Below are 10817 nucleotides of genomic sequence, written 5' to 3' on the forward strand. Positions count from 1 at the left end.
AGGTTGTTTTGTCACAGTTCAAACAAACATTACAACAGTCTATTGTCTTTATACCAGTTGCTTGGTTGGTTAGAGCATCATCCTGAAACAGCATGGTTGCAGGTTTGTACCCTGGTCAGGGCACAAATGCAGGAAAAACCAAAAAATGCACGACTAAGTGGAACAACAACCAAATGCTTCCCTTTGCCCTCCCCTCCCTCTCCCTTCCTCTCTCTGTCACTCTAAGTTAAAAAATAAAATAAATAAATAAAGCCCTGGCCACATAGCTCAGTTGGTTGAAGCATTATCTTGAAGAGCAAAGGTTGCCTGTTCAATCTCCTGTCAGGACACATAAGAAACATCTCAATGTTCTTGTCTCTCTGTGTCTCTCTTTCTCCTGCTTCTCTCTAAAAAAATAAAATTAAATTAATAGGTAATTTAAAAAATTTCTTAAAATGTGCTCAGGGAGAGCAGATACTTCCCTTGCCTCTGTTTCTCTAATCCTGAACATTTGCATATGAGCTCAGGGCCCAATGTTGAGGCTGAGCTAAGAAAAAGAAAATCAAGAAATCAGACCAACACAGGATTCTGAGGACTGATGTAGAACAAGAGACCACTTTGAGGTAAGAAGGCTGGAAGGTAAGACTGGGATTGCCTTACCCCAAATTGGATACTGATGGGTTTTTTAAAATAATTGTTAAATGTTATTTATTGATTTTTTAGAGAGAGAGGAAGGGGGAGAGAGAGAGAGAGAGACAGAAACATTGATCTGTTTCTGTATGTGCTCTGATCAGGGATCAAACCTGCAACTTCTGCACATTAAAATGACACTTCAACCAATGGAGCTTTCTGGGCCTTCTGCTGGTCTTTAATCTTCTCTCAGCTGGTTCACTGCAGCCCTTGCCTGCTGAGCTCTGGGTAAGTTTTAATGCTCCAAATCCAAACTATAGAACCAAGCAACAGAATAGAGAAATCATAAACAGACTTTACAAAAATAAACTTTTCAAAATAATAGTCAAAAGATGTTTCTCCCACCTCACTCGTCACCAACCCTCTTGACATTCACACATCCCAACATCAGTTAGTAACTTACATGTTCACCCATATTTTCTACCATTATGGGTCCCTTGACATCCTTATTAAAATAAAGACCCTAGTCCCGTGAGCCACAACTCAATACATTAAAAAAATAAAGTTATGTGGAATAACTATAAATTTATAGAGAAGATGCAAAGATAGCACAAAGAGTTCCCGTGTATCCCTCACCCACCTTCTCCTAATGTTATTATCCTGGTACTTTGTCAAAAGAAGGGAAGTTAACATTGATACATTACTATTAAACTGGATTTGGACTTTGAGTTTCACCAGTTTTTTTCATTAATGTCTTTGTTCTGTTCCAGGATTCAATGCAAAACCCACATTGATTTAGTCATCATGTCTCTTTAAGCTTCTCAGGTCTATGAAAGTTTCTCACTTTTCCTTATTATAACTTTGACTGTCTTTTTTATGATTATTATTGATTTTAGAGATACAGGAAGGAAGAAAGACATTGATTTTGTTGTTACATTTATTTATGCATTTATTGGTTGACTCTTATATGTGCCCTAACCAAGAGTTGAACCCACAACCTTGGCATACCAGAATGACACTATAACCAACTTAGCTACCTGGCCAAGGTATGACCTTGATTAATCTTAAAGGGTACTAGTTAGGTATTTGTACCAAATTCTCATTTTAATTTGTCCAGTGTTTTCTCTCACCATAGGGCTGGGGCTACCTTGATAGATTTGACTCAGTAAATCTAGGGTGTCCACGAATCTAAATTTTGAACATGTACCCCATGTAGTTCTAATGCAAATGGTCGAGATTATTGAGAATTATTATTAGTCACCAAAACAAACTGTAGGAAGAGTAATGAATTTAAAATTTTAAATATTAAAAATTGCATTTCAATGGAGATTCCTGAAAAAATTAAAAATTGAACTGCCTTTTGACCCAGCTATACCACTTTTAGGAATATACCCCAAGAACACCATAGCACTGTTTGAAAAGAAGAAATGCAGCCCCATGTTTATGGCAGCATTGTTCACAATGGCGAAGATCTGGAAACAGCCCAAGTGTCCATCAGTGGACGAGTGGATTAAAAAGCTTTGGTACATATATACTATGGAATACTACTCAGCCATCAGAAATGATGACATCGGATCATTTACAACAACATGGATGGACCTTGATAACATTATACTGAGCGAAATAAGTAAATCAGAAAAAACTAAGAACTATATGATTCCATACATAGGTGGTACATAAAAATGAGACTCAGAGACATGGACAAGAGTGTGGGGGTTACGGGGTGGGGGGGAGAGGGAGGGGGTGGGAGAGGGGAGGGGCACAAAGAAAACCAGTTAGAAGATGACGGAAGACAATTGGACTTTGGGTGATGGGAATGCAGCATAATCAAATGTCAAAATAACCTAGAGATGTTTTCTCTGAACATATGTATCCTGATTTATCAATGTCACCCCATTAAAATAAATTTTTAAAAAATGTGATTATCTAAAAAAAAATTTCATTTCAAAATCAGGAATAAGAATAAAACATTAAACAAATCTGTAGAAATGATATTTTTCTAAGATTTGAAATAGTAGAAATCATAAATGAAAAGATTGACACATTTGATCATGTAAATTAATTTATAATAAAAAATTATTTGCCTCAAATATGAATAGCAAATGTTTAATATCTATTTAAAAAACCCTCAAATGTAGTGAGAAAACATCAAGTACCCACTAGCAATCTCATCAGTAGTAAGCAAATGTAAATTAAAACAGGAACTATTTTATTCCCTCTAAAATAGCAAGGTAAAAAAAAACAAAAAAAGACAAAAAACCCAGGATGTTGTACTGGTAGATTTGCGATGAAATTAGAACATCCTTTATTTCTGGTGAAATTGTCAATTTGTACAACTCCTTTTCAAAGTAAAATTATGATATGCATCCACATATACATCTACTTGATAATTCCAAAAACTGCAGGCTATCATGAGAAAATATACACAACATTCTTCTGGAACAATATGAATCATAAAGGTGTGTTATGTTTAGATTTTCATTTAAATGTTTATGTTTAGATTTAAAAATAAAAATTATATTCACCAAAGTAAAATGTTTAAGTTATTAAAAAAATTTAGGATCCAGTCAAGATGGTGACATAGGTAAATGCATTACTCAAATCATCTCACAACCACATAAAAATTACAACTAAGCTACAGGACAACCATCATTCAGAACCACCTGAAATCTAGCTGAATGGAAGTCCTACAACAGGGGTCGGGAAACTTTTTGGCTGAGAGAGCCATGAACGCCACATATTTTAAAATGTAATTCTGTGAGAGCCATACAATGACCCATATATGTTACACATTATCTAATAAAAATTTGGTGTTGTCCTGGAGGACATCTGTGATTGGCTCCAGCCATCTGCAACCATGAACATGAGTGGTAGGAAATAAATGGATTATAATACGTGAGAATGTTTTATATTTTTAACGTTATTATTTTTTTTTAAAGATTTGTCTGCGAGCCAGATACAGCCATCAAAAAAGCCACATCTAGCTCGCGAGCCATAGGTTCCCGATCCCTGTCCTACAATTAGGGATTTAAAGAAGAAACCACATCAAGACTGGTAGGAGGAACAGAGACACAGAAAGGGTTGGTCCCACACCCACGCATGGTAGATAAAAAAATTGGGAGAAGTATCTAGGCTGTGGAAGTCTCCCCTAAGGAGCTAGGCATCCCAGCCCCACATCAGACCTCCCAGCCCAGTGTTCCAGAGCCAGGAAGATAGTCCCCATAACTTCTGGCTGTGAAAACCAACCAGGATTGTGGCTGAGGGCTGAGTGAGATGGAGAGGTGTGGGAATCCCAGTAAGTTCCTCTTAAAGGGCCCACACATGGACTTGTACAGACTCATTCCCTCTGAACTCCAGCCCTAGGGAATCAGGGACATATGGAGAGGAGCTGGATCATCAGGCATCAAGACAGGAATGGGGTGGGGCAGCTTTCAGCCAGACAAAAGTACTGGCAGAGGCTGTTGTTTCTTTTTTGAAGTTCCCCTTACACACATACATACACACAGAGCCATATCTGAGTTTCCATTTACCTGACTTACGCTGTTTGCCCTGCCCAGGTGATTGCTGTTGCAGTAACAGTGAACTACTCAGAGGCCAGATGACATGCTCCGAGGAATCAAGGGGAGGCAACAACCCTAGTCAGCCGACCAAAGGACTAAAACCCCATCCCCAGCCTTACTCAGATATTTATTAGCCAGTACAAATAATTCAAGGAAGCAGACAGCAGAAGTTTTCAGGGGGTGAAGTAGAGGACAAGGAACATTCTGACTTCTAATCTCTGTTCTGAGAGCCTAAACAATTTTCTGTTGCTGAGTCTTATCCTGCTGCTTTGCTGTTTCCAACAGGCACTGTTTCTAGTATGGGTCAGAGAGGCCCCTATGCTCTCATCTGCTCCGGGCCTTCACCCTAAGGCACCTTGCTGTCTCTAATTGTCATCCCAGCTCTGCATATTTTCATAGCATATTTCCACAGATTCCCAGAAACCCCGCCCCATCCAACTGCAGGCCCACTCAAGCTATTTTCTGTGGCTTTTCCATATAAACAACCTGTCTTGGCTCAGGCTTTGGACTTTCCTAAAATCTCTCAAACAAGCAGCATCTGGCCTCTGTGTGCCCTGTACTTCTTGCTAAGTGGCCCCAGGCCTGGCATTAGTGGCAGCTAGCTTTGGTTCACAGCTGGCCTTCTCTTGGGTACCTCCAAACCCAGCTCAAGAGCATCTGTACATTGCTCTGTATCTTGTGCCAGATAGCTTCAGGCAAGGAATAGGCAGTGGCTAACCTTGTACTTCCCAGGAAGTTCCAGAGCCAGGGTACCTAGTGGACAGCTTCAAATCACACTGAATTACAACCCTACACTTCCACAAATGGCACTCTTAAAGGGTAGATTCAGTGAACACCAAAGCCCAACTGAAGCAACTCCTGCTCCATAGGGTTGGCTCCTGCACAAAATATCCTCTACTGTAGTCCCCAGCCAGTCTTCAAAGCTAATCAACCTGGGGGTCAATTCCTCCCAGTGATGCCAACAGCAATCAAGGCTCAACTACAGTAGAACTGTGCACACAGCTCATACTGGAGGCGCACCTGGAGCACCCAGCTCAGGTGACTGGGGAGGCTATGTCACTGAACCCTACAGGACACCTGCTAACTGAAGTTACTCTAGTAAGTCTGGGAGACATTGCATCTCTACCAGTACATAGAATATAACACAGGGAAGGAGCCAAAAAGCAGAGACAAAGAAACATCCCAAATGAAAGAACAGGAGAAATCCCCCCAAAAAAGAACTAAACAAAATGGAAGCAAGCAATTTATCAGATGCAAAGTTCAAAACACTGGTTATAAGGCCTTGGCCATGTGGTTTAGTAGATAGAGCATTGTTCTGGCATGCCAAGGTCATGGGTTTTATCCCCAGTCAGGGCACATGTAAGAAACAGCCAATGAGTGCATAACTAAAATGGAACAAGTAAGTGGAACAACAATTTGACACTTCGCTCTCTCTCTCTCTCAAAACAATAGAAAAATTAAAAAAAACTCACTGGATGTAAGGTTGCTCAAGGAACTTAGTGAGAACTTCAACAAAGAAATCAGAATAAAAAGGACATAAAAAGTCAGAAATGAAGGATACATTAAGTGTAATAAAGAATAATTTACAGGGAATCAACAGTAGAGTGGATGAAGCCAAGAACCAAATCAGCAATTTGAAATATAAGAAAGCAGAAAACACCCAATCAGAAGAGCAAAAAGGAAAAGAAATACAAAAAGTGAAGTTAGTGTAAGGAACTTCTGAGACAACTTGAGATGTACCAACATTCGCATCATGGGGGTGCCAGAGGAGAAGAGAGAGAACAAGAAATTGAAAACCTATTTGAAAAAATGATAACAGAAAACTTTCTTAATCTGGTAAAGAAAATAAACATACAAGTCCAGGAAGCACAGAGAGTCCCAAACAAGATGAACCCAAAGAGGTCCACACCAAGACACATCATAATTAAAATGCAAAAGTTGTTAAAGAGTAAAAGAATCTTAAAAGAAGCAAGAGAAAAGTAGTTAGTTACCTACAAGGAAGCTCCCATAAGACTATCAGCTGAGTTCTCAACAGAAACTTTGCAGGCCAGAGGGATTGGCAAGAAATATTCAAAGTGATGAAAAGCAAGGACCTACAACCAAGATTACTCTACTCAGCAAAGCTGTCGTTTAGAATTGAAGGACATATAAAGAGCTTCCCAGATTAAAAAAAAAAAAAAAAAAAAAAACTAAAAGAGTTCATCAATGCCAAACTAGTATTGCATGAAATGTTAAAGGGTCTTCTTTAAGAAGAAGAAGAAATAAAGATCAAAAATATAAAAACTAAAATGGCAATAAATACATATCTACAACTGTATCTAAAAAAACAAAGTAAACAAACAAGCAGAAAAGAAACAGACTCAAACAGACTCATAGATACAGAGAACATTTTGACAGTTGCCAAATAGGAGAGGGGTTAAGGGAATGAGTGAAAAAAATGAAGGAATTAATAAGTACTAATTGGTTGTTACAGAATAATCATGGAAATGGGTGTAAAATACAACATAGGGAAAATAGTCAATAATATTCTAATAATGAGGTATGATGTCAGATGGGTATGAGATTTATCAGGATGATCACTTAGTAAGTTATATAATGTCTAATCACTAAGGTGTATACCTGAAACTTATAATTAATATAATATTGTATGTCAACTGTAATTGAAAAATAAAAATTTATTTAAAAAAATTTTACATTCTCTGGTCTGTCCTTCTTATATGCAGTCCAAATTATTTTAGTGTCTATATTTCAAAAAGTAAAAATCCTTTTTAAAAAAAGTGTCTTCAATCAGGCTGTACTTCTGCTTCCTTCAGGGAATTTTATGGTTTTTCTATGGACATGAGTCAAATGTTGGGGAGAGTTAAGCACATGTCCAGTTTAATCATTGGATATGGTCCATGGGCCTTTAAAAATCCCTTTAGCTTTTCTTAGTAACAGAGATAAAAATGGGGAAATAAGTGGTGTGTCTGAGTCATATTAAGAATTTCCCTTTTTCTGCCTGACCGGTGGTACAGTGGATAGAGGTCAGACTGGAACACAGAGGACCCAGGTTCAAAACACCATGGTCGGCTGCTTGAGCCTGGGATCATCTGGTTTGAGCAAGGCCCACCAGCTTGAGCCCAAGGTCACTGGCTTGAGCAAGGGGTCACTTGCTCTGCTGTAGCCCCCCAGTCAAGGCACATATGAGAGAGCAATCAATGAACAATTAAGGTACTGCAAAGAAGAATTGATGCTTCTCATTACTCTCCCTTCCTGTCTGTCTGTCCTTATCTGTCCCTCTCTCTGTCTCTCTCTGTCTCTTTCCTCTCCCCCGCAAAAAGAATTTCCCTTTTCATGAAGAATTGTTGGGATAAATAACACTGGGGAACAATTTTTTTTCATTTTCAGTTGCATGAGGTTTTAGAACTGTTTCTATATACTTCTACACTGCTGATTCCAAATCTGTAATCCATTTTTTGGTGCATGCTCTAGTTTTTATGCAATTTTAATTTCTTTTTGTTACAGTTAATGGCATGCATTGGTTTTTAAATTAGAGTTAAAGGGCAACAACTCTTGGATTGAACATAACCACAAGGCAATTAATGTTTCACAAACATCACTTTTACATAATTGTAATTGTTTTTAAATGCAAAAAATTATTATCTGATAAAAACACCCTCTTATTTTGTTTTAAGATTGAATCATGGCTTCTTTGAGTAGGCGTAAATGTAAGAATAGTTCTGACACCTTCTGTTATATATGTGGCTGTTACACACTTCAACGTCAAAGGTGCAATATTTCATCATTTGTGACACATGCATATATTGCCTATTTTCAAGTTCCCCTTGGCGACTAAGACAAGAATTGGGCTCCTCATATTGTGTGTCATAATTGTGAGAAAATGTTTCATGACTGGACAAAAGGAAAATGCAAAGGAATGTCTTTTGGTATTCCCATAGTTTGGCGTGAACCTAAGGACCACAGCAGTGACTGTTATTTCCGTCTGATCCACACAAAGGGCATTGGCAAGAAAAAAATGGCATATGATCGCATATCCTAACATTCTTTCAGCAATATGACCTATCCCACACTCTGAGATACTCCCGGTTCTAGTTTTCAATGGTTTTATTTCTTCTAAGGATGAAGAAAGTGAACATGGTGATCAAGTGTATTTTGTTAAGATGCATGAGGAAATGGTTGTAGAATCTGAAGGGTCTTCTGATGCCAACCAGTCATTAACCCCTCAGCAGTTTAGCCAACCTGAATTGAATGACTTAGTAAGAATGACATAAAAATTATCCTCGACATTCTGAAGTATGAGGAGCATAATTGGATCATTTGTGTGGATCTTAAAATGGTAAATTTCCTGCTAGGATAACAGAGAGGTTTCACAAAGTATCCTTGCTTTCTGTGTTTGTGGGACAACCGAGGTCGGGAGAAACGCTGGACACGGAAGAAGTGGCCAAAACATGAAACTCTGGAAGTAGGGATGTAAAATATTGTGAATGAACCTGTAGTTAATCGAGACAGGATCATTTTCCCCACACTTCACATCAAACTTAGCTTAATGAAGCAGTTTGTCAGGCTTTGAATAGAGAAAGTGAATGCTTTCAACATATTATTTCTGCTTTTCCTGCCTTGTCTTTCAAAAAGATAAAAGCAGGTGTATTCCATGGACCTCAAATTCGAACCCTCATACGTGATGAAGAATTTGCCAGGAAGATGAATAAGGAGGAGAAAGCAGCATGGCAGTCTTTTGTGGCAGTTACAAAGAACTTCCTTGGCAACAAAAAAGCAGAGAATTATGAACTTCTGTTTCAAAGGATGCTGTTGGCTTTCCGCGACATTGGATGTAACATGAGCACTAAGATTCACAACCTGAACAGTCACCTTGATAAGTTTCTCGAAAATCTTGGAGCTGTTAGTGATGAACAGACTACTATTGGAGCATCAAATGAGATTGTCCTCAACAACTACACAAACGCAAGAGCTACAAACGCAAATTTTTGCCTGGCTAGAATTTAAATAAGTTTTGCGCAAATCTTATGATTAAAATAAATGTTTTAATATGTTCTATTTTGAAATTGCAGACAAATTCTGGTGCAATTGTATCTAGTGTATTTACTGCATTATATAAATTATTATATTTTCACAAAGATGATGCCCAAGAAGACATTCTACTTCATTATGTTAAATTAAATGTTGAAAATTTTAAAATGAGATGAAAACCTAAAATCTTGAATTTCAAAAAACCTGTAGCTTCCAGAGAAAAACTATTGTCAGATTTGAGATCAGCACACTCAAATTAGGTAAGAACAAGTGTTTTTGTGGATGCAACAAAAATTTTGTTCCCCAGTGTTATAAGACCAACCCAAAAGGAATGTCTTTAAAATATTTCTTCTAGAATTGTCCAATGTTTTTTCCAACAAAAGATAAAGAATATTTTGATGCATCTTTAATTAGTTTGGATGCTGATAGTATTCAAGAAAGTTTGCCTCTAGTTTACTAAGACATATCTATTGAGATTTGACAATCTTCTAACAAATTTTTCCTCTCCTTCCTTTTTAATTTTAACTTTTACTCTTTTCGTGAAAGAATTCACTTGGCCTTGAACAGTAGAAACACAAACTCTTTGCCTAAAGAACATAAATCTGTAGGTTTCCTAATATTTTTAGAAAGTGTCAACCAAAAAAAGAAAAGGTTTAGACTGTAATAAAAATTAAAAAGTATTTATGTGAGCAAGAAGATAACAATCTGAAATACAGATCCAAGTAGCAACACAAACTATGCTCTGGAGAGAACAAAGAAGCAGGATTTATAAAGGCAAAACCCACAAAATAGAATTCTTTCAAGCCAATGAAGGCCAGGCTAGGTTAACAGAGATTGGTTAGTTCCAATATGCAAGTTGGAGAGGTGAAAACTATAAGAAGGAAGTGAAGTCAAAATGTGTCCAGGTAGCAGTTATTTTTCCAGGTTGTTTATGGCTCCAGAATGTTTATGGTTGGACTTTAAGCTAAATTTAACAGGTTTAGCAACTTAATAGCAGTTCTGAGAACAGAGGTACAAGATATGCACAGGCCCCACTTCCTTAATGGCTTCCTGACTCTAATAATGCTTATTCCATTTGATTTTCTCCATTTTCAGAAGGAAATGAAATAAAGCAGAGCTGCCTATTGGGGGTGGCAAATTCTGGCCAAAAGTTTAACTTGACCTGTTAATATTGTTTTTCACCACGTCACGCAAGGCAAGACAGTGAGACAAAAACACTGAACTCAGGACAGACCCTACAGCTGACCCATGCTCTCCCTTCCAGAAAGATGATATGGCTGACGGAAGGATGAATACTGGGGGCAGGCCTAGCTCTGATGGCCACCTCTGTCCCAGGTGTTCTCCCTGTTTGCACAACCACACTTGTCTCTCTGAGCACATTGCTTAGGGGCTACTAACTCAGCTAATTACAGGGTGTTCCTCAACTCCTTGTAGCCAAGTGAACACAAGCTAATGAATTTGCTGAGATGCTTTAAGGCAGATGTTTGTAAACGGAGTCCATGGATGGAAGGTAAGAGTCTATGAATGTGGATGAGAAATATATTACACATTTATTTTTAATAAGTACCTGTGGCTTTATCTCTAATGGAAATCACCAATATTTTCATATCATGTTTCATT

Source organism: Saccopteryx bilineata, chromosome 3 (genome assembly GCF_036850765.1).
Source record: "Saccopteryx bilineata isolate mSacBil1 chromosome 3, mSacBil1_pri_phased_curated, whole genome shotgun sequence".
In the NCBI taxonomy this organism is placed as follows: domain Eukaryota; kingdom Metazoa; phylum Chordata; class Mammalia; order Chiroptera; family Emballonuridae; genus Saccopteryx; species Saccopteryx bilineata.